The sequence below is a fragment of the Crocuta crocuta genome, unplaced genomic scaffold (assembly GCF_008692635.1).
Source record: "Crocuta crocuta isolate KB4526 unplaced genomic scaffold, BGI_CrCroc_1.0 scaffold72, whole genome shotgun sequence".
NCBI classification, from domain to species: Eukaryota; Metazoa; Chordata; class Mammalia; order Carnivora; family Hyaenidae; genus Crocuta; species Crocuta crocuta.
Window position 1 is genome coordinate 8167100 of NW_027529427.1, and position 24108 is coordinate 8191207.

General features: G+C 43.2%; 1 protein-coding gene across 12 annotated transcripts in view; it reads left to right on the forward strand.

The window, feature by feature from the left end:
• Window positions 1-24108, forward strand: part of CACNA1C (calcium voltage-gated channel subunit alpha1 C) — a 654628-nt gene that overhangs the window by 417 nt on the left and 630103 nt on the right. The window lies entirely within an intron of this gene.

Sequence of the window (24108 nt, forward strand, 5' to 3'; positions counted from 1 at the left end):
CGCCTGGCAGCGCGCTCCAGGTGGCGGGTGGGGGCTCGGCATGCAGATGTGACACTCGGCGCCTCTCTCCTTCTTTCCCGTGTCTCCCTCGCTCCCTCTCTCTCTCTCTCTTCCTCTCGCGCGGCTCCTTTTCTCCTCTCTTCCGCTCTCCCTCTCTCCCTCGGCTCACCTACACCCACCCACCTCTCTACTGCCATTGACCCCGAGTGCACCCACGCCCCGTGTATTCTTATTCGCACCCACATGTGGGCTAGCACCTGAGGATGTAAGCAGTTAGAATTCGGGCGGTGTGTGGGCTTTGCTTTTTCATGTTTTAAGGAAATAATGAAAGGGTGTGCCGAGCTCACGCGGCTGCACACTATTGCCCAGTGTTTTCCCAGCATCTCCATCCTTGGCATCAAGTGTCACCAGCTCCCCCCAGTGAGGGGGAAAGGCTTTCAGGTAACTCCCCACTTCTTGGAAACTTTCTCCCTCACCCCCACCCCCGTATTAACAAGTTATTATGTTTTGCCATTGCTCAGCAGTTAAGGTTATGATGGAGTGTAGAGGGATGGTCTTGCTGGAGTGTGGCAGCCTCCAGCTTCATCTGTCTTGTCTTCATGGCTTTCGCTGTCTCTTTTGGGTGTAGTCTTCCCTTTTTCTCTCCCAGTTTCCCAAGCTCCATGTTTACAATCTTCCTTTCAATTTCTTCCTCCTGAATACCTGTCGCTGTTAGTCCTGTTACTTCCTGGGGTACTTTAAGTGATTCTCTGAGGACCCCAGCCTGGTGGGGAGGAGGTGTCTCCATGTATCTTTTTTCCAGCATCCTCCTGCCCCCATCTCCACCATTTGGGGACAGAGTCCCTGTCCTTTAGAGCCACCTGCCTGGTCCCTTTCCGTCTTGAAACCAATCTTGGGTCCAGCTGTCCCTTTGCTTTCCAGCTGGGGTGGCAGCGGGGATTTTGACTTCTCGGTAGAAAGGATTTTGTCAAGGGCTGTGGGTTCTAGGGTGAGCCAGGGCTTTGCCATTAGGGCAGCTTCTGTCCCTGGATTTCTCTATGCCATGACCCCATCTCTCACCTGTTCCCCTGTCCCCTTCCTAGCAGATGGAGCGGTGGATGCATTAGGAGGGAGAGGGTGAGAGACACAAAGGAAAGGGTGATATTTGTGAAGAGTGGGGATGGATCTCTCTCCTCCAGGCTCTCAACTCGGTGTGAGCAGCCTTGAAGAGGAGAGCTCAATAGTATTGTCCTTACTATCACTAATGATGGCAGTATACTGTGGTAAGAATTATTATTCACCTAATGATAATATTAGATAGTTTACCAGGTCCCCTCTTAGTGCAGGATAAACCCCTCTTGGCCCTTTCCTTTCTTTTGACCCTTTGTTCGCCGGCATTCCCCCCTCCCCCCGCCCCCTATATGCAGGGAGCAGACATTAAAAGTAGGAGCACTGACCCTGGAGAGGTTTATGAGAAAGATGGAGGGACAGGAGCGAGTAAGCCGCGGCCTGGAGCTCTGCCTTTCCAGCAACATGCCAACAAACACTATGGCAACCTGAATTCCAGTTCTCTCCCTTGAAGCTGCAGTGATTATATAATTCACAGGAGCAGTTTTGCCTCCATTCCTGGATGCGGTTCTCAGGTGAAAGAGCACCAGGATGCCTGTCTCCTCTCCATTTCCCATCCCCCTTTCCCTGGTCGTTGGCATTGCCCAGGGTTTTTCTCAGGGAGGAGAGATGGAGGGTGATGGAGGTACGGAAGGGCAGACCTGGAAAAGCACAAATATTTACAAGGAAGCGGTTGCTGTGGTTTAATAACCAAAGGGGTGATGAAACATAATTAGGGGTTAGAGTTTCAGGAGAGAGAGAAGGGAAGCCAAACAATTACCTCAGATCAGTGATGGTGACGAACCAAAGAGTGGAGGACTGAAAAAGTTGCCAGTGGTGGGGCTTTACATTCTTCTCTTCCTGACGGACTTGAAGGCACTGGATGCATTGGCCCTTTCTCCTCAGCGTTTCAGTGCTCTGTGTGTATGTGTGTGTGCGTGCATTGAGAATTGGGGTATGGAGACCAGCGGTCAGTGCATTGGGATAGCCTGAAGGTTCACCGAAAGACTGGCTTTTGAACCTGGGTTTCAGGCTGGGAGTGGCTCGTGTGGGCCTCGCCTCACCTCTGGTGGTGCTCTATCTACTCTGGTCCCACACCAACCTCCCACTTTCCTGGGCTGATTTTCTATTGCAGGCTCCAGCTAGCAAATGAGTTTCTTAATAGTCAACCGTTTAGCAAATAAAACATCAGAACGTCCCTTATCTGCTGGAGACAAGGCAGAGGGGAGAAACATGTGTTCCTGGGAGTGGAAGACACTCTGCTTTTCTTTTAACTACTTAGCAATATGGCAGAATAGTAATCATCATAATAAAGTAATAATAATAATAATGATCACAGTTAACTCTCTTTACAAATGGTCATAGAACCATGTTGCTTGCACCTCAGCTTATGCGGGTTATAGAAAGTGTGACAGTAGCTTCTCTTTCTCTGGGTACTGCTTGGAGGAAACTGGAGAAAAGGGGCTATTGAGGCTCAAAATATCATTCCTAGTATTGCTCTGATACTTTCCAGTGTATCAGAATACTACATAATAGACTCTATTACAAGAACCCATTATTCATTATTTCCATAGAGCACACGCTAAGAGTATTTAAATGTGTGTATGTGTTCACGGACACACACACTGAATAAGGAAAAGATATTTCAGATTACACAAGAATTTAATGTACTTTGGCGACCCAGTGAGTTGTGGAGAGGAATATTGGTAATGCAGTCCCCTAAGACTGTTTAGATATTTCTACCTCATATTAAGTGGAGAATTGTTCTCTACAGGTAGATGTTACAGGTAAAGTACTTTGCAAATGAAACAGTGAGCTGTTAGCCCCTGCAGCCTTCTTTCAGAGTCTTGGTGATGACTTGAACACTTCCTGCATGTTTTTCTTTGAGTTGACATTATCCTAGTTGGGTTCTTCTATGTATATAAGACCTTGGACTTAATACTGAAGCATACTGAATGGGGATTTTGAGCTTCTGCTGATCTTTGTATCCTTGATTCTAGCACAGGTCCCCGCACATTCCAGGGCCCTTGATAACATGACTGAATGAATGCATGCTGGCTAGAACGAATGAATGCAGACCTAGAAGACCTAAAGCGGATGTGCTTTCTGCCTCTCCCAGTAGGTGGCGCTCCAGGGCTTAGGAGTCAGGGAAGGGGCAGTCTCACTGGGTTTGGTGAGGAAAGATATGGGAGAGTTTGGAGAGAATTTCCTGTGTGCTATGACTCTGATTATGCCTACACCTGCCCCGGTACAGAGAACCCCAAAGACCAGTGTGTGTTCCCACGCCAGCACACACAACAGAGGACTCTCCAGTGTGACTGAGTCCCTCAGTGACCTTGCCACCCTCTGGTAATGAAAACCCACTTTGGATTTCTCCCACTTTTGCACACTTTTACCTCAGACTTCTGTTTACCTCTAAAACAGACAGCATCCTACTGAGCCTTGAGGGAGCCTTTGGGGTGATTAGCTGAACTTGTTATGGCTGTATATTAATTTTCTCCCTGATTTACCATAGATGGTTTAGAAACCAGAAGGGCCAGTACTTCCCAAGCCCAGTGGAACATGAGGTGGCCAGAAATTTGGGGTTTGGAAACCCTAACCTGTAGGGTTACAGAGCTTCTCAGCTCATAGGCAAGAAGACGTTTTCCTAACTTTATTAGGGAAAAAGCACAGAAGCAACTGGGTACACTTCACAGCTGATTTCTGTTTATGACTCTGGCTGGGCTCCTGCTGGGTAATGGCAGAAAAGCTCCCGAGACCCCGGTTAGGCAGTAACTGAGACTTGTTCTACTTTTCAGTGATGTTTTCTAACTCCTGGTGTTTTCTTTTCTATCCCTTTTTTCACTTGGCCTTCTTAGTTGTTGTGGCAAATTCTGTGAGGTCTGAGAACCTCTTGCCATCAGGTTAAGAAGGGGTGAATGAGTGGACCTTAGCGTTTTCTTCCTTTTCAGTTATTCTTCCTGCCTGGTGAGGCAGCTGTTTGTTACATGGTGGTGATAGGTCAGCTGGTGTCATCCCCGCTCTTCCTTGCTGGGACTCCAAAATCAGTGCTCCGCATTCAAAAGTAGAAGACAATTTTATTTTTCAACCTGGACTGAAGAAAACTGAGATTGTTTGGGAAATACCTGAAAACTGAAGAGCAAAGCCAATTAGCAAAATAATCACAATGATTTAGTCTGTTTTTAGATCCCATCCCCACTGTTGCCTCAGTTAATGCTGGGCACTGTGGAGGAGAGCAGAAGACTGATTAAAAAAAAAAAAGGCACGGGGAATTGTTTTGCAAAATATCAGGTGCTAAATATTTAGCAACATGAGTGCTAAACATTCTGATAATGAAACAACACTCCAAGCCATGGTTGTCATTATTAAAATAATTTAGTAAACACCTGTTTACATGTACCTCAAGGTTAGATACTGTATAAAACAAGTAAAAGTGACAGGATCCCTCTGGGAACATGGAATGGTTTTCAGTGCCGTTTCAAAGCCAGGCCCGTAGACCGTAACTGAACCCGGGGCAGAAAAAGCAAAATGGAGGGCTGAAGCAGTGAATGTGATGGTTTGAACCTAAAGCCTAGGCACTATAGGAACGGTATCTATGTATCTTAATTCCCAGATGGGGCGCTTCTGTGTTCAAGATAAGGCTTTGCTGACCCAGTGAAGGTGCATGCCTGGAACATTGCCGCAGACCTTGCTTCTTTCCCTCTATGGTGTAGGAGCACTTAGAGGCGGCTGCTCTTGTCAAGAAGGGAACTGGAGTGGAGTCTCAGGTTCCCAGGAGCCTTGGGACAGCCCCCCCAATATCCTCGCTGCAGTTCTAGCCTATGCCATGTGTGGGTGGGAGCCCAGGAAGGCCTCGTAGAAGAGCAGAGTTGTGAAATGGCTGGGAGCTTCAGGGAGCCAGGCTGCTGGGAGAAGAAAGCAGGAAGAGGCCCAGATGACCCGGCAGGCATCTGGGGGTTGGGGGGGGTGGGGTTTGGGGAACACAGTTACTACTTGTAGAACTGAATGAACTCAAGTGGGGATTTAAGGGACATAAGGAAAGCAGTTTGGGCCTGGAGCTCCGGAGTCAAACAGATTGAAATTAGGCCCTTACTTCCTCAGAGACCAAGAGAATGAAGGAAATAGTAAATATGGCTCAGAGCCAGAGGATAAGGAAAGGGTGGGTTAACTGGCAAGAAGCCAAATTTCCTCCCCTTCCCAAAACCCTACCAAACCATTGTTGTCCGTAACACGTTCACTTAAAAACATCTTCTTGCTATACCGTGTGTGTGCATGTGTATGTATGTGAGAGAGAGAGAGAGAGACAGACAGAGGGTGGGGAGGGGGTGGTTCTAGATTCATGAGCTTTGAAGGGTTTGTCAAACAGATGTAGAATAAATGTAATGTCTCTGGGAATTTACCTTCTAGATCAAAGCGTTTTAAGGAACCTTAGGACAGACTGTTTCTAGTTGAGAAAACAGGCTCCTAAAGAGTCAGTAACTCAGGCAGGGATGTGACAGAAACAAGGTCTTCAGGGTCTTTTTCCTCCTGCTTTCTCTTGACCACACTTGGTATATTAAACCTGGTAAGAAAACATTGCTTAGTGTTTCTGGTAAAATTTTGCTTAATGAACCTTTCAACCTCTCCCTACTCTACCTCTGTCCAAGCCCACCTTTGTTCTGGCTTAAAATCACTTCTGAGATGTTAGATTTGGAAACGGAGTCGGGGTGGGGTGGGGGTAGCTATCATTGGAAAGGTTTAAAAATAATTTCTGAGGCTGCAGAGTAAAAGTTCATACATGTCCACAAGGAGCTCCAACAAAATTCAGATCACTATTCTGTCTGCAAACAGATATAGCTCCAAGCTGTTTTTATTTGCGTGCTTCCTTTCTGTCCCGCTCTAGGCTTGGTTCAGCCCCTGCGAGGGAGCGGGGTGATGAGAGGAGAGGCTGTTCTGTAGGACTTCCCTTGGCGAACTGTTGGCATTTCTTCATGGACTGGCTTTGCTGTCGGCCAGGGTGCAGAGACACACTCACTGCAGGGTAGAAACCATGGGGACATTTAGGTTGCAGGCTGGCCAGAGGACAGGCTGCCATGGACTCTACCTGAGCTGGAAGAACAAAGGCTTCTCCTTGCTTCTTTGTCAGGGCTGGTCTTCTAGGACACCCCGACTCTTCCCAGGAGATGTTTAAATAAGGAACCCTGGTTTACATTCAGCACATGGAAAGGAATTCATCTAGGACCTGCCTCTGACACTCCCATCATCCTTGAAGTGTTTGTTGGCCGACTTGTTTGATGCTCTTATAAATCGAAAACTGGAAGGCCTTTTAGGCTGACTTGATCTCTAACTTTAAGACAGAGGCATGAGCTAGACTCACCCTTAGAGATGTGGCCTTTGAGATCCCTGGAAGAAACCACCATTTCAGAACATAATGTTATGATAATTTCATGAAGTATTCACACTGCCAATTTGCCAAGGGGGGTTTCTTTTAATACACTTGGCTACACTTGGTATTGCCCGCTTGAACCTAGCTAAAAAGAAAATAAAATAATCTTGTCTCCTGTCCTTTAGAGAACCAAGCCAAAATCCGGACAGTAAATGAATGTTCTTCCCCATATAGCCTGTGGGCAGAAATGTTGACTTGATTACTCAATTAAGCTCTATTTACTTTGTAACCATTGTGTCATGTTCAGTCATTTATATTGTTTTTTTCCTTCCAAAATAATCCATGTTGGGCTAAAAACCTTTCAAAGATGTTAGTTAGCAAAAGTAAAAAATAAAATAAATAAGACCACAGCTAGAAAAATGACTGGGGTCACATTCTTTGACTTGATCTTTTTTTTGAGAGTTCTGAGGAATCAGGCCTTACATTTTTCATCTATAAAATGGAGATAAGACTCCTTAGCCAGCCAACTTTACCAGGCAGCTGTGAAGCTTCGTATGGGAGGATGAGTGTAAATCACCATGTGTATATAATTATTCCTATCAGAAAGCAGACCACTAGGGTTTGAAAAAGCAGTGCCATGGAACAACTGTCAGAGTGTTTGAAACTACTTTGTAGGTGTTGTGGGATGGCTGACATTATTCAGAATTTCAAAGATGGAATTGGAAAACAAAAAGAAACAGAGCCTGAGGTGGTCTGGCTGATACCAGAATAATCAAAGAAGTGAAAAATTGGTCAAGATAGGCCTGGTATTTTGGTTTTCTTGACATCTGTCGACCAGTGTGAGGCCAGTAGGATCCCAGGACTGTGGGACCGTCTGGGCTGCTGTTTCCAACCAGAGGGTCAGGACCCAGGGATGCAAGGTTTCCTTATGCCCAGCAGCTCTCCACCTGCCACATTGCTGTCTCTCCCACCCACAGCACGAGGCTCCCTGCCTTCAGCCTGAGGCCCAAAGCCAAACTGGTCAAAAGTCCTTTGATGGTCCAAATGTCTGGATATAGGGCCATTGAGAGCAGGAAGGACACCACCTGGGCAAACAAACATCTGCAACAAACCATATTTCCCACATGAATTCCCTAAACCTAAACACAACTCCTTAGTATAGAAGGACAGACTGCCTGCCTGGAAAATAAAGCTTTGCTTCAAATGTAAACCTTGCTTTAGAAAAAAACCCAAATACACCCTAATTTTTTGTGTATAGTACAAGTGCTAGAGGTATGTAGATAAAGAGACAGAACAGTTCCATGCAGCACTGAGACACGTATCGCAATAGGAAAAGGCTTTAGCTTTCCATCTTAAGTGACAGATTCACCTTTAGTTTCCTAAGGCAAAAAAAATCTCATCATTATAAAGTGTGCTGGAAAATTCGCATTTAAGTTTGCATCTTGCTCCCCTCAGTATGCTCCCTCTCCCTTCCAGCCTTGGGTCAGTCTGTGGAGTCATTCATGTTTTCATTTTTATTTTAAAAAATAAGTTATATTGATATATAACTTCTTCCTTTTTATATTTTTAAATGGGGCAGGAATGATAACTACCACTTATGGAATGCCTAGTATGTCCCCAGTAGTGTTCTTTGCGTTTCATGAACTTAATATTATTTTGTCCTTCTATCAGTCCTCTGAGGCAGGTGCTAGTATTTTTCAGGTGAGGAAACCGAGGACCAAAGATTTGTGTGTTGTGGCCAGCATTACCTAGACCGTATTGGTGCTGGGAATGAAATCCAGGTCTGTTAGACTTTCAAGGCATTTGTTGTTTCAGTTATTTCTCCATATGGAGAAGAGGAGAAAGAAGAACTCACTATCCATCCATTTTGGAAAAAACTGCCTTGGGCTAGCTTCATGGAACCTTGCTTGGATTTGCTCCATGGAAACTCCAGCTTCTCCTGGTCATGTGTAGTAGATAAATAGCTGAACACTTCTTCTTTTTTTTTTTTTTAATGCTTATTTATTTATTTTAAGAGAGAGATGAGACAGTGCATGTGCATATACACACATACATGTGTGTGTGCTAGTGAGTGGGGAGGGGAAGAGAGAGAGGCAGAGAGAGGATCCCAGGCAGGCTCCACACTGCCAGCACAGAGCCCACCGTGGGGCTCAATCCTGTGAACTACAAGACCAAACCTTGAGCTGAAGTCAAGAGTTGGATGCTTAACCGACTGAGCCACCCAGATACTCCAGCACTTGTTCTTCTCTGGTGGCTGCTATGTGGTCATTTGGCATGCCCCTCCTCAGGGTCCCATTTTCTAGCTATTCATTTATGCCCATGGTTTCTGACTGGGCCCTCTTTGTTTTTTCAGATCCCCCTGTAGGTCTTAATGGATGATCTAACTAGTAAGTCTTGGCTTTGAGATGACCACTTCTTGGTATGGCTTTACTTCATCACCGTTCTTGGAATGTCTTCTTAGTAATTCCCTCCTGGAAAGTAGTCAGCCTCCATCCTCAAACAAGATTCTGATGATTCAGGGGACCATCCTTGCAGCTGAGCTTCCAGGGCTTCAGAAATTAATGAATTATTTTAAAATAACATCTTTGTGGAGATATAATTCACATGCCATAAAATTCACCCTTTAAAATACACAACTCAGTGGTTTTTGGTCTTTTTGCAGAATTGTGCAACCATCACCCTGTCTAATTCCTGCACATTTCATTACCCCCAAAAGAAACCCCCACCCACTGACAGTCATTCTCCATTCCCCACCGCCTTCAGCCCCTGGCAACCATGAATTTACCTTCTATCTGTATGGATTTTCATGCATTATTGTCAGCAATAATAATTCTGCAATTGGAGCTCCTCTGTGTAGTCTAGCTGTTGGCAGCACATTTCACGCATTTCAGATCTAGGTATGTCGTGACAATCTGTATGATAAATGATACAATTAAAAGGAAGCACATGAGATTAGTTAGAGACTTTGGTATTATCTGGAGGTGAAATTAGGCACTTTCATGTATGGAAACAATGGTTTTAAGATTTATTTTTTAGCTGTTTCAGTAAAGTTAAGTCTATAAGTCACATCTATTGATAGTTGAAGGAGATGTGAACCCTGACCTTTAAAAATTTTTTTTGTGGTAAAATATATGCAACAAAAATTTGCCAGTTTAACCATCTTAAGTATTAAAATTCAGTGGCATTAATTTACAGTGTTGTACAACCATACCACTATCTATTTCCAAAACTTTTTCATCATTCCAAACAGAAACTCTGTTACCACTAAGTAGTAACTCCTCATTCCTCCCTTTCCCCAGCCTCTGGTAACTTGTGATTTACGTTCTGTCTCTATGAATTTGCCTGTTATAGATATTTCACATAAGCGGAATCATACAACGTTTGGCCTTTTGTGCTGGCTTATCTTACTGATTGTGTTTTCAAGATTCATCCATGTTGTAGCGGGTATCAGAACTCCATTCCTTTTCAAGGCTGAATAATATCCCATTGTAAGTATATACCACATTTTGTTTATCCATTCATCAGTTGATGGACACTTAGGTTGTGAATACACTCACACTCTGGCTATCATGAATAATGCTGCAATGAACATTGGGTTACAAGTGTCTATTTGAGTCATTGTTTTTAATTCTCTTGGGTATATACCTAGGAGTGAAATTGCTGGCTCTGAATTATGACTTTTTAGTTAGAAGAGCCCACTTCCTTGCATGGCTCCCCAAGTTTGAATCCTGTGTAGAGGACAAATATAGTATTAGAAAGTTCCACTGTGTTAGTAATGAGAACCTAACATTTTCTCTGGGCTCCCAGTGCCTATATCAGAAATTTGACTCTAATTAGGTGTTTAACAATCTAGCAGCTGTCTTTTGATGAGGAGTGACTGATGCTGCCTCCATTCCAAGAAATAATGAACATCTCTAGATCCAGTTCAGCGTTTACCTCCATGCTGACTGGGATATGTAACTGAACAGGAAGTGGGTGTTTGGCAAGACAAAGCTATTTAGTCTGTCTGTCTCTGTCTCTCTGTCTGCCTGTCTGTGTAGTCCAGGGGCACTCCTGCCTGTAGAGACAAGTATCCAGTCTGATAATCATGAGGACCCTGGCAGAGGATGCCTCACCCTGCTGGGGGATGGATTTGGGCAAAGTGCCCCCTTGGTGGCTGCTGTTCCTCTGTACTGGTGGAAGGGCAGTGTGGCTGGGTTGATCGGGTCTCTGTTTTCCAGCCGTGTCCCAGGGCTCTTGTCTACTTCTCACACTATCTGAAGTCTAGGCAAGGGAAGAAAAAAGGTGAGATGGAAAAGACACTGGGAAAAGAATCAGAAAAGAGGGAGGAGAGTAAGAGAGAAGGGAGTAGATAAGCAGAGGGAAAATTTTTTAACTTGATGGGTCCATGCTGGTGATTAATGGCCCAGTTAAAGATCGGGGAGCTTTTTTCCAATCTTGGGATGGCTTTTTTGGTCATTGTTTTACCTAAAAGTGATAATATTACTTTACATTTTGATCATCCTAAAATACCTTTTTAGTCCTTTTCATGTCTACTATTTTAGTTGTTCTTCAAAAAAAAAAAAAAAAACCAAACCCCGTTGAAGTAGTGGGACAAGTGTTATTATTCCCAGTTTATCAGATAAGGAAAGTTGGCGCTTAGAGAATTTGAACAACTTGCCTGGTTAGGGAAGGAAAAAAAACTAGTCAGGTTTATTTCTTTTTTTGAGAGAATATTGTATGTTAGACTTTATCTTATGATTATCTCTGGGGGCTCATTTATATTATTTCATTTATTCCTTACAGGAGCCCTAATAAAGTTAGAAAGCTTTTTGGTGACAGGATAGACTAGAATATACTTCTCCTTACTCTTGGTTTTGTGCTCTTTTTGTAGCCTGGCTGTTTTATCTGTTAGGGTAGTGTGTTCTGATGTAGGCATAGCTCTTAAGGCCTCATACCTGCAGAACTTCACACACTTCCGTGAGCCTGTGCATCTTGATCTGTGGATTTAGCCTGGCCATAATTGTGCACAGACACGCGTGTGTGCGTATGTGTATCTTAGATTAGCAGAGCTCAGTATGCTAAGACAGAGATGCTAGTCACTTTGAAGACAAATACACTTAGTTTAATCCAACTATTAGTAAATTCTTCCCTTGTAGGCTCTGCCCTCACATCCCTTCCCTGGTCCTGCTTATAGGTGTGTTCTGGCCACTGTCCATAGCTAAAATATTGCACAGTGTTTCTCCAAGGTCAAAAAGCCTCTGTTGCCCTGTCTGGGTGCCCAGGTCATTCTGGGGCTCCAGGCTCCATATCTGAGGGGATTGCAGTGACTCACATCTCATATTTGGTCTGCAGTGGATAGAATCTGTTTTTCAATTATTTAAAAGGCAGAAATTTTGACCTATGCCCAGCTGTCTGAAAGACCAGGAGATAAGAAGACTTTTTCTAAGATAAGTTGACTGTGAAGTGTTCCTGAATGTGGGATATCTCATGCCAATTGTGATGAATATAATTTTAAGTTGTTTTTTTTTCCCTTCCCAAAATTGGGATGGTTGGTCATTGACAGAAAGTTATGAGCATCTGTTATCTGTAAGGCAATGTACTCATAAGCTCTCTGGATTCAAGGAGACCTTCAAAATTATAGTCACTCAATTATCCCTTCCTTTAGGGAGTATATAGTTTAGTAGGAGGTAAGATACACACCCACATTCACAGACAGAACTATGATAAAAGGCAGGCTATGCTTGATGTTACAAGGACATAAAGATGAAAGGCTTACTGGCTTAAAGAAGAAGGGTGATAGAGTTAGATGGAATAAGTAGAGAAAGCATATATAAAGATGATGACATAGCTGAATCTTGAAAGGTAAACATAATTGGGGTAGAGAAGAGGGGTTGCACATTCGCTATAGGAAGAACGGTATAGTCAATACTATGTTGAAAGGCATATGCATTGGATTTTAAAGGAGTAGTGAGTTGTGTTGGATTAGAGCACAAGTTATATATGGGAAAAAGTGAGAGTCAGACTGATGAGCTTGCATCCCATTTGGTAGGCAACAGAGGACCACTGAGTGAGGAATAGAATGGTCAGAGCTACTCTGCCAGAAGATCAGGCAGGGAGCAGGATAAAGGATGAAGTGGGGATGCTAAGACTGCAGGTGAGAGAACAGTTCTGAGGTCATAGTCCAGGCATGAGAGGGAAGAAGGGCTTTTCTTAACAAAAGCCAGATGGCAAGGGAATCCTTTGCTGTTGTCTAGATGGGAAGGGTAGAGAGTGGATTGAGGGAGTAAATGGAAATACTCAGCATACATACAGAATTAGAGTTCACTTAGAGATGATATTTGAAGCTGTGGAAATGGATGAACTTATCAGGGAGAGGGAAAAGAGAGAAGAAAATGATGAAGGGGCTGAAGATGGACCCTCTACATTCAAAGGACAGGAAGGGGATGAAATGGAGCAGGCAGAACCAGAATGGTCAGGGAGGTAGAAGAAGACCCTTGCTACTGTGGGGCCATGGAGGGCAAGAAGGCCATTGTTGTCAGTATTGAATGGAATATTGAATGGGTAGGGAAAATGGGAACTGAAGGAACCCTACTAGATTTGATGATTTGGGTATCAGAAGTGGACTTTGAGAGTGGGTTCAGTCAGACCACCTAGTGCTGAGGCACAGTGGAAGTGATGGGAGGCATACATGGACCACTCTACTCTTTCTAGAGTCTTGGCTGTGAAGGTGAAGAGAAGAGATGGATTTGTTGGCACATGAGAGACTGGACATGGAAGTGGGGGGCTTTTGATGAAGGAGATCTAGAAAACAGTTGGTAGTAGGGTCAGGGACATGAACAGGAGGTTTAACCCCAACCAAGGAGGTACAACTCTGTCTTCAGAAATAGACTAACAGTAATCAGAGGATGAGAACATAGAGAGTGGTGAGGGGGAGCTGAAAAAAGAGATACTATGGGTCTCAGGAACTACATTGCTGGATCATGAGACAGATGGAGGGAGTTGTAATATGGTCTGAGTTTGAAGACACAGAAAGAGGCAATGGTCAGTGGAAAATACTATCTTTGGATATCTCAAAGATGTCAGTAAGGGTTGCTAAGTCAGAGGGAACCTGGTTGAGGTCAGGAAGCATGAGTTAGGGGCCAGCAGTGATTAGCATTTCTAGGAAAAGGTTACCCAGAACTGAGTTTGCCAAAGTGAGATAGGCACTAACTAGGGTAAGGGGACAGAAGACTCTTGTTCTGTAAAGAGATAAATGAAGCTAGAGTTGATGTGGGAGAATGGAGGTGGTTGCCTAGGACAATTGAGGTGGCTGGTGGGAATGGAAGTCCCAGAGCATATAATTTTAGTAGGATTCATGCTTCTGAATCCTCCAGCCTGCCTTTCTTCTCATGGATTATTCATCAGAATAGCTGGTTGGCCACTTGAGCTCTGAGTGGATGTACAGAGGAGCAGGTGGACTTTCTTGGAGAGCATAAGAACAGGAAGGAGATGGCAAACTTGGGTGGTGGGGATAATGACAGTGTAAGAAGGGTAGGTATAAGGTGGTGGACTAAGATTGTGTGTGTGTGTGTGTGCGTGCGTTTGTGTGGAAGGCTAAGTGCATGGAGACCAATTTTACTGAAGCTTTCACAGTTTGGCTTCCTGAGAACCTTCTGGGCACTAACACCAAAGCAGAGAGCCCATGTTTGAGACAAGGATGGAAGGAAGCAGGTGACATCAGGACTGGTATAAAGGTGGACACCAAACATCAGGTTGTCACAGATAGTCTTGGGCATCATGGATAAGGAGCTTGCACTTTTGGCCTCAGTCATGGCTCAACAGTAGATAGGAGTGTTCCGGACAATTCAGATGAGAAGTGCCAGCTTGGGGTTGTTACCTAGAGAATGACCTTCCATGTTGTTCTCACTCCTGTCTTCCTATACCCGCTATCTATACCAAACAAGTTTCCCAGACTATGATATTGGTTCCCTGGAAAACTGGTTAGACTTTGTAGAGTGTTAAGCTTAATAATTTCATATCATTACAACTATATCAGTATATCAAATTCCTGAGAAAAGAACATTTTATTATTTTTTTCTTTATTCTCTCCCTCTCAAAACCTCACAACAAAATGTTATAAACCACTGGAAAATCTCAGGTTGGATCCCATTTGAACTTTGCAATACCTGTAGTTCCCTGCAAAAAGAGAGATATGATATCTGAATGTTTAATGAAAGGGTGTAAGTTTTTGGTGCCAAGGACAGTAATACTCTTTGAATGCCATGAAAATATGCTCTGCTGTGTAGTACTTCATCCAAGAAAGAGTTAATGACCAGGAGGCACCCCCAGGCTCTATCCCAGTCCTTGTCACATGTGCAGGGACTCTAGTAAGAGGCCTTACAGGCAGCCTCTGTGGATTGGAAAGCCTTGCCTAGAGGCAGTGAGAGGGGTAGTGGCTGCAAAGGCCTAGTGATTTGAGCAGAGGAAGCTGGGCCTCTGCACTTCCACTCACATTCTCTGCACTGACCATCACAGTGAAATGCACAGATAGTCCAGTGGCTGCAAGTCCTGCTTTTTTCTTCTAGTTCCTTAAACCCACGCCCCACCTCTTCCACTAGACCTGACCATCGTATGGGACCACCTCAAGGAGAGGGGTGAAGCCTTTAGTCGGAAGCACATTTTTCTGCCTTTCTTAGATAGTGAAGTGGCATCAGTTGCTGGTCTGCCTGCCCAGAAACCTCTGGGAATTGTCATGACTAGTCCTATGGCCACCATTTCACCCTGTCTGGCTTTATCTGGGAAACCTCTTTGCCGAGTTTGGCCTTATTCTGGAGAAACTCAAGGTGGCACTGACCCCACCTTGATCTCTTGCTGGATCTGGGCAGCAAGACTTTGGGATTTTCCCTTTTTCCACTCCAGGGAAACTTGGGCAGAATGCACCCCTTTCCTCTGAAGGTATTACTTGTGGAATGGGCTGAGTCTGAATGCACAGGTATCCTCAATTCCTGTTGCACTTTCCAGACAATGGGTTCTAGACATTTCCTTAGAGTTTGACTTAGCTATCATAGAATAAAGGAGAAAAGAAGATCCTGGAGAAGAAAATGGTCGTAAAAACGTTCTTTAGTTGAATGAAGAAATGGAATAGGCCTGGTGTCTCCAAGAGGTAGGCACAGCTCTTCTTTGAGACATTCACAGAGAGCACACTGGGTAGTCACATTTATGCACACTTGGCCCAGGGACAGGCACATGTCAGTGCCTCTTGAGAGATTACAGTTAGGTTGTGGTCCATTTGAAGGAGAGAGGATAAAATGGTAGTAAATGTTTACTTTACTTTATTGTTTTTCAGGCCCAGAAGTAAATGAACAGCAATTCTAAACGTTAGGGAAGCATTCCTTCAGCACTTGGGGGCCAAATGTTTTCAAGTTCTTTGATAAGTATCTCCATGCGGTATGTGTATATGTGTGTGTGTGTGTGTGTGTGTGTGAGAGAGAGAGAGAGAGAGAGAGAGAGACAGAGACAGAGAGAGAGAGAGACAGAGAAGAGGCAGAGAGGAGGAGAGAACAGCATTACTTAGTTGGAAACTTCTGAAAGACAGCATGTTGTCACAAGGTGCAGGCATGTCTGGGCCCAAGGAGACCTGTGTTTAGATGTGCCTCAACCTCTTGTCTGGAATTTTGGTTGAATCATTTAACTCCCCTCTGTATGAAGACCTACATCTGCTACTACTCTGTGGCACCACTCCCCCTCATTAAGAATCTGTTTATTTTTTTAAGCCTCATTTATAAATGATGATTACTTGAATATTTCATTGGGATTAATTGAAGTACAGCAGGAGAAAATTTTTTGTGTCTGGTCCTTTATATACTGTCAACTACACAGGGAAATTGTAATGTAGGCTCAAATGTGTAAAGAATATTTCTGAGCCAAGTTTTTTCTAAAGAATGTCTTGGGGCACCTGGGTGGCTCAGGTGGTTCAGTGTCCGACTCTTGGTTTCAGTTCAGGTCATCATCTCATGGTTCATGAGATCGAGCCTTGCATCAGATTCTATGCTCTCAGCATCGAGCCTGCTTGGGACTCTTCCTCTCTCTCTCTCGCCTCTCTCTCTGCCTCCCTCCCCCCCCACTTGTGTGCATGCTCGCTCTCAATAAACAAACAAACAAACAAACAAACAAACAAACCTTTAAAAAAAGAGAATGTCTTGGGTGGCAAAGGAATGATAAAAGACAACCTTGCTCTGGGACTTCAAAACTAGTACCAGAGAAAAAGGGCTTTGAGCTTTAGAGGCATGGGAATGTCCTGTGTTTCTTTGGCCTTGAGAGGGGGTCTTGAATTGGGAATGCTTTATCTTACATGCGGTAGATGTGACAAAGAATTTTAGGCTCCCAAGGAAGCCTTTGTGAGGAAACTTTATTTCATCTTTTATTCTTTTTCTTCCTTCTTGGTTTCTTTCCTTAATATGGAAGCACATATTTTATAGTTCCTTCAGCAGTGGTCTAAAGTGGTAAATTTCAAACTTCCTCAGTGTTTGTTTGACGTTGTCTTTTTTCTTTTTTAATTTTGTCTTCACTCATGAATGGTGTCAGGTAAAAAATTCTGTTTTAGCAGTTTTACTACAGCAATTTGAAGATATTCCATTTTCTTCTGGACTCTATTGTTGCAGATGAAAAGTCTGCCCATAAGTCTAAATCACTATTCTGACTTTTAAAAAGATACTCTTTGACTTTAGTGTTATGCGGTTTTACACTTTTGAGTTAATACATAATTTAAACAAATCTTCCTTAAGACTTGGTACTGGGGCGCCTGGGTGGCTCATCAATTAAATGTCCGACTTTGGATTAGGACCATGATCCACCATTGGTGAGTTTGAGCTCTGCATCTGGCTCTGTGCTTAGAGCCTGGAGCCTGCTTTGGCTTCTGTGTCTCCCCTTCTCTTTGCCTCTCCCCTGCTCATGCTCTATCTCTCTCAAAAATGAATAAACATTAAAAAAATTTAAAAAAGAAAAGACTTGGTGGGATGCTTCAATCTACAGATTAATATTGTTCTTTAGTTCTGGAAAATTCTCAGTCATTTTTAAATATTGCCTCTCCTCTGGTCTTTCTGTTTTATTCTAGGAGTCTATTATTAAAGTATATATTGACCTTTCTCATTTTACATTTTCTCTTAAATGCTCTTTCATATCTGATATTTAATTATCCCTCTTGTTACATTCTAGGTATTTCTTCATCTCTATCTTCCAATTCACCAGTTTTTTCTTCACTTCTTTCTAAACTACTATTTAGCCTTTAAATGCATTTTTATTTTTAATGGCTATTTTATTTCAAAAAGTTCTAGTTTGTTCTTTCTCAAAAAATTAATAGTGTATTTTTCCCTTTTGCTTTCTATTCCATATTTTAGATTGTTAATAATTTTAAAATATATAAATACTGTAAGTACTATATATAGATTATAAATATAAAGTATTTATAGTCTATTTAAAATTGTTTTATCTACTTCAGCCCTTGGGGAATGGTTATTCTTGTGTCTATTGACTTTCACTGGTGGTAGATCATTTCCTTCTGTGGCATATACATTTTGAGTGTGAGCCTATCTTCTTTGTGAATTTTTTTCCCATGAGATTTTAAGCACCCTGAGTACGGAGGTATTGCAATAGTGCTGTTTTGTAGTTGCCTCCAGTGGGTAGTCTTGGTAGTTTCAGTGGTCCAGAAACAGTTTTTATTATTTGCTTCTCAACTTAAAGTGCCCACAGCACACTGGTGCTTTAATTATCATGAGAAAAAAATGTTCAGACCCAGAATCTCTTCGTCAGAGATTAGTGTAACATGTATATGAAATGAATTGACTCATATAAACAGGAGACTTATTTTATTTTATTTATTTTGAGAGAGTGAGAGAGTGTGTGTGCAAGTTGGGGGAGGGGCAGAGAGGGAGGGAGAGAGAGAATCCCAAGCAGGCTTTGTGCCATCAGCACAGAGCCCCATGCAGGGCTTGATCTCATAAACCATGAGATCATGACCCTGAGCTGAAATCAAGAGTCAGATGTTTAACTGACTGAGTCACCCAGGTGCCCCAAACAGAAAACATTTTAATTTTTCTACCATTGCTGCATTTAGACCCTCTCAGTTGGTTCTTCATTCCCTTCTCTTTCACATTCTCTCAGGCTTATCTTTGCTTTCCACTCACATTCAGTTATTAAAATCGTCTCATTTCAGTAATTAGGACTCATGTTACATATATTAAAAAAGTCCATAGACTCTTTCATGCATTACCCATGGCTTTCATATTTGCATGGAGAATAGTGCAGTGGCCTAATGTGTTTCCCCCCCCCTTTTCTAGTTTTTCTACTTCTCTACTTCTGCGCTTCTAGGGTAAGGGCAGAGGAGGGAGACGTAGAGGAAGTAAGACTAGTCTCTCTCCTTGGTGCTGTTTCTTGCCAGAGATTGGTTGGCTGTCATGTTCTGTGCTATGGTGGTCATCTCAATACTGGCTGTTTCTTTGGGCATTTTTGTGGGTTCTTTGATGGTCCCCATGGGCTCCTTTATACCACACAGTTCCTTGATATGGATGATGTGGTATCTCCCAGACCTCTTGTGAATTTCACAGCCTCTTTATGCTGAGGCAATCCTCTTGGGTAGAGTATTTTACAGTGGCTTGAATCCAGTCACCTTACAATGCCATCAGCTCAGCCCAGTAAAGGGGCCTGTATTTAGTTAAAATTCGGGATTGCTGGCAGCTTCCCATTGTTGTCCTTTCTCCTTACCCTGTTTCCAGTTCTCCTGGAGAATTCTTTTAATGTTTTATTTATTTTTGAGAGAGAGATAGAGACAGCATGAGTAGGGGAGGGTCAGAAAGAGAGGGAGACACAGAATCCAAAGACAGGCTCCAGGTTATGAGCTAGCTGTCAGCACAGAGCCTGATGCGTGGCTCGAACACACAAGCTGTGAGATCATGAACTGAGCTGAAGTCATAGGCTTAGCTGACTGAGCCACCCAGGCGCCCCTCTCCTGGAGAATTCTTGAGGCAGGAAGCAGGCAATGTCCTTTGGTTTTTGTATGCACCCTCCAGACTCTAAAAGACATGGGTCACTGCTTTCCCAAGAATAGCCCTCTGCTCTGGTAACCTGAGGTGGGGCTTATAGGTCCTGTCCCTTAGTGGGTATCAGCCTAGGGGGTGGCAGGCTGGTATTTTTTTATTGCAGGCATTCCAGTATCAGGAGATGTTTCCCTTGGTGCTCACCTCACTTGGCTTGGGGGAGGGGGAGGGTTGGAGAAGCACAGTCTGCCATAGCCTATACCTTGCTACCTCCAGGACTCCTGTTTCTAGTCCTCTGCTTATATGGGCTGGATGGGGGTGGTCAAAGGACCAGTTTAGATACCTCTTAGTTTTGCAACAAGATGTCTATCCAGTACCTTCACTGTCTGAGGGGTACTTCTCATTGATTGTCCTTAGGTTTGGGGCTTCAGCTGGAATTCTGAGACAATAGGAAAAGTACCAGTTGGCATCTGGTGACCCACATTTCCCTACCTCTTTCTTGGAATGGTGGGCAGAGATTTTAGGCTGGGTTTTTTTTTTTTACTGGGAAACAGTTTTTCCAGGTTCTTGGCTTTTGCCAAGGCTTCGGTTTCCACTCTTGCCTTTTGGGGTCCCTTAGCTATGTCTCTTCCTGTATAGGTGTTAAAATCCCAGCTCTGGCTCCACACCCTCCAGGACCATCACAGCTGTAGTGCTTCAGCTTGTTACTCAGCTTTAAGTTCTCTCTTCCTTCCTGGGACTGAGGATTCCCTTTCTTTGTGTCAGCTCATATTGTTCAGCATTTCTCTGCATTGTAAAAACAATGAATTTGGTTTAAGCCTGGGCTGCCTCATTGCCAGAACTGGAAATTTGCATCTGTGTTTTATAGAACCACTAATAATAATTCTACTCCCATCACAAAGATGTGAGGACAAATGAAATCATGGATGTGGACATGCTTGGAAAGTTTTGACCCATTTATGAGGAAGCGATTATTATAAATATACCTCTACCTGGTTTGTTAAATCATTCTCCCTTGAACTGTTCCTTTAGTGAAACTATATTTATAAGCAAAACTGTCAGAAACCAGTGTGACATGATGATATTTAATAGTTTACCTGCTTTAACTATCATGTTCAGTTCATGGCCCCTAATGATTTCCAGTCTATCCTTTGGGACTTACTCATTTAGAGTACTTTAAACTTCCTCGATGTCAGTCCATTATTAACATTGTGAAGTATAAAAGGTATATATTAGGTATACATTAAAATAAATTTTGGTATATTAGGTATCTGTTAGATATATTAAGTGTATACCAGGTATATTAGGCTAGCTCATTCTGCTTTTTTTTTCACTTAGGGAGCCGAAGACAGGTCAGACTATCAATCATCAATCATCAATCAGTCAGTTAATGTTAAGTGAGTGCTTGCTCTGAGTTTGGCACTATAATAGCCACATAGCAGAGGGCATAGATAAGCATAACCAATTTTGACAGCCATGTATGAAGTGTCTAGGAGATACCAGATAGACACAGTGCTTGATGTATTGAGGAATAAAACAGATGGGCATCTGCCCTCCTGGAGCTTACAATGGGGCCACTGGCTGAATTGCATTAGGATTTCTCAGTGGTAGCAACGTGGTATGTTGTTATAACCATACTTATTTGGTAAGTGACTGAATCCTCTAGACTCTGGAAGTCTTGCTCAGTTTTTTTTTACATAGCGTTAGTGTACAGACTGATACCATTATCCTATCAGGGATAAATTAAAACAAAACAAAACAAAACAAAACCTATTCTGGGAGTTGGAGTTGAGCAACTTTTAGTATAAAAGGGTCAAACATAGTTTGAAAAATGATTTTATGGGGCTTGTTTGCTATCTCTGTCATGGAGGTTTATCTCTGGTTGTCGTCTCTCCTTTCTGTGCTCTTCCATTGCTGTGGAGCTTTTTCAGATCACTCAGGGATCCAGAGCTCTTTGCTTTTACCTCTCCTTCCCATTGTCAAAAAATGCTCACAGAAAAAGGGCCCTGATATTCGACAGAGTCGTGCAGCACTGTCCTTGTTCATCCCATCAGTTGTAGGTGTGTGTTGGGTGAGCTCTGCTGTCCCTTGAAGCCAACAGCATCCCTTAAGGGTGCGAGGAGAATGGTTCCTTCAAAGATCAGTTAACAGCTCCTCCAGAAGGAACAGGGCCATAGGGCCCTGCTCAGAGGGAGACTGGGATCAACAGTTTATATTTTTCTATAAAGTTACATCATTTTTATATCCTCTCTGGAGTATTAGTGTGTCCAGCCTTTTGTCTAACTGTGAAATGAAATATGTTGTCTCTTTTGCAGGAATTCTAGGTTCAGCAAATTAAGTTCCAGAGGAATTAGTAAGACTAAAATCATTTCATAAATGATTTTATTGAGCTTATGGTTTCAGATTAAATTAGGTAAAGGATATAGCTAAGATGGCAAACAGGTTCCAGGTCCTGTGCCCATTCAAGACTGGTTACGGCTATCTGGACTGTCACATGTTGAAGAGATTCTAATCGTTGCCCAAACTGGGGGAAAGAGTGCAGTGATTCATTAGTGATGTCTGCCACAGACTTAGGATGGAGGTAAGGCATGCAGAGCACCTACCATTTTGGCTATTCCTGTGATGGACAGATGCTTAGGTTATATTTTAAATAGCCATCTGATCCAGTTACTTCTCTCAAACAAATAGCCAATTCAACAGCAACAACAAAAAATCAGTTGAAATATGTGTTTGATTATAATGAAGAAAAAATGAAAAACCTTGTCCATTTTATAGACTTTGTTTTTAACTTTTTATTCAGGTAGGTTGGTAAATCATAAACAGTTTTTGAAAGGTGAATTAAATATGAGAGCTTCTAATTTCTGGTTTAACTTTCCTGGAGGAGTCACTCGATAGTACTTTGCAGTTTTATATTGTCTTTCTGAATATTTTTCAAAGCATTTCACACATATTATCTCATTTTATTCTCATTTATTGATCCCTGTGACAGATTTGTTTCTAGTGCATAGCATGGGTAACTGGTGCTCAGAGATGATCTGGCTTGCCAGAGGCAGTCATGAGCAGTTGAGGGGTTGGCCTTGATCCCTGGTTCCCTTCGCTTGTACCATGAAATTTCTGTGACCCCTCCAGGGTCTCCAGGAGATTTCTACCCAGCTGATTATTTGATACATTTTCTAAGGTTCAGGAGACTGTATGCTGGGGCAGTGCCTCAAAATAGCATCTATTCCTTGCTTAAGAGGTTGTACTGTCAGCAGCAGCCTGATGAACTAGACCCCACTGCTTTGGTAAAATACTTTGGGGTTTATAGGACAGAAAGTTTTGTTTAGAAATGAAAATAGCCCATAGTCATTTGTACCCTGAAGTTGTCAGCTGATGCTGTCTGAGTCACCCCTCACCATCTTCTGGCAGTCTCAAGGGGCCTCCCTGTGGTCCACCTACAGTGGTCTGAGCATGGCCATATTTGGCTTTCTAGAGCTTGATGGCTTGGGAAGTGCCTTTCAACCTGCCAACACCCAAGTGGGGACCCAGATCAAGCCATGAATTTAAATGGCCAGGCAGCAAAGAGGGCTCAAGTGGAGACATCCAAGGGATGTGGGGCCATTTACTTAACATAAATCAGCTCCCTGAGCGCGAGTGTCTTAATGCATTCCTTTGGTTATAAACAGTTTAGCATCATGACAGCCAACGTCTTCTCACCCCGCTTTCCCTAGCCCAGATCGCCGTTTGGATTGTTTCTGCAACGGGAACTTTGTTGACTCCAAGGGATGGTAAGGAGGCCCTTCTGAGGAATAATAAGCTGTTATTTATCAAAACCTTCCTCCTGGAGTGTTTGTGCTCAGCGGGTGCAGGCAGACCCCCTCCACCCACCCTTATCAGTCCCAGTGGGCACTTTGCTGCGTGCACCACAGAATCTCATTTCATACTCACTTCCAATTTGTGAGGTAGGAACTACTATTATCCCAGTTTTACAGAAAAGAAAACTCAGGTTCAAAGAGCTTAAGTAATGTGCCTAAAGTCACACAGCCAACAAATGGTGGACCTGGAATTTGAACCTAGGCAACCTGTTTTCTGAGCCCTTGGTCTTAAAAAGTCCTGCTGTGATTATCTTGTTTCTTTTCTAATTTGGATAGTTTATTGTTGGGCTTTTGAGAGTTTTCTTGGTAGCTTAAATAGAAGCCTGTATGCTGGCAGGACAAGCCTGTAGACCCACTCAGACCTCCCCTAGCAGGAGCAAAATTGGGGTTAAGAATGTATGTTGTCTCGGAAGTGGTGTCAGCATAATGGCCTCGTCCAAAATCAGATTTAGAATAGCAAGAACCAGGATACAAGAATCTTGGTTTGTGCTCTGTTTCAGGTTTCCCCTGGGAGTGGATGGGCCAGGGCTGGTATTTGGGAGTCTGCGTGGACCCATGGAGCACTAACCAGGAATCCGTTTTGGTAGAAACAGAGGGTTGCTATATTTAGAAATCATCTCTAGGGACTGTTGTATGTGTTTATCTTCATGCTCAGAGATAAAAGTCAGGGAGGTGGGTCAGTAAGAAAATGCTTGGATTGACATCCAGTCGACACAATGGTGCTTTCCCAGGGATACAAAGCAGCCTGCTACATAGGGCCTATTTTAGGGTCTTTCTTTATCCATTTGGAATTGTCACTATCTGCACTGCA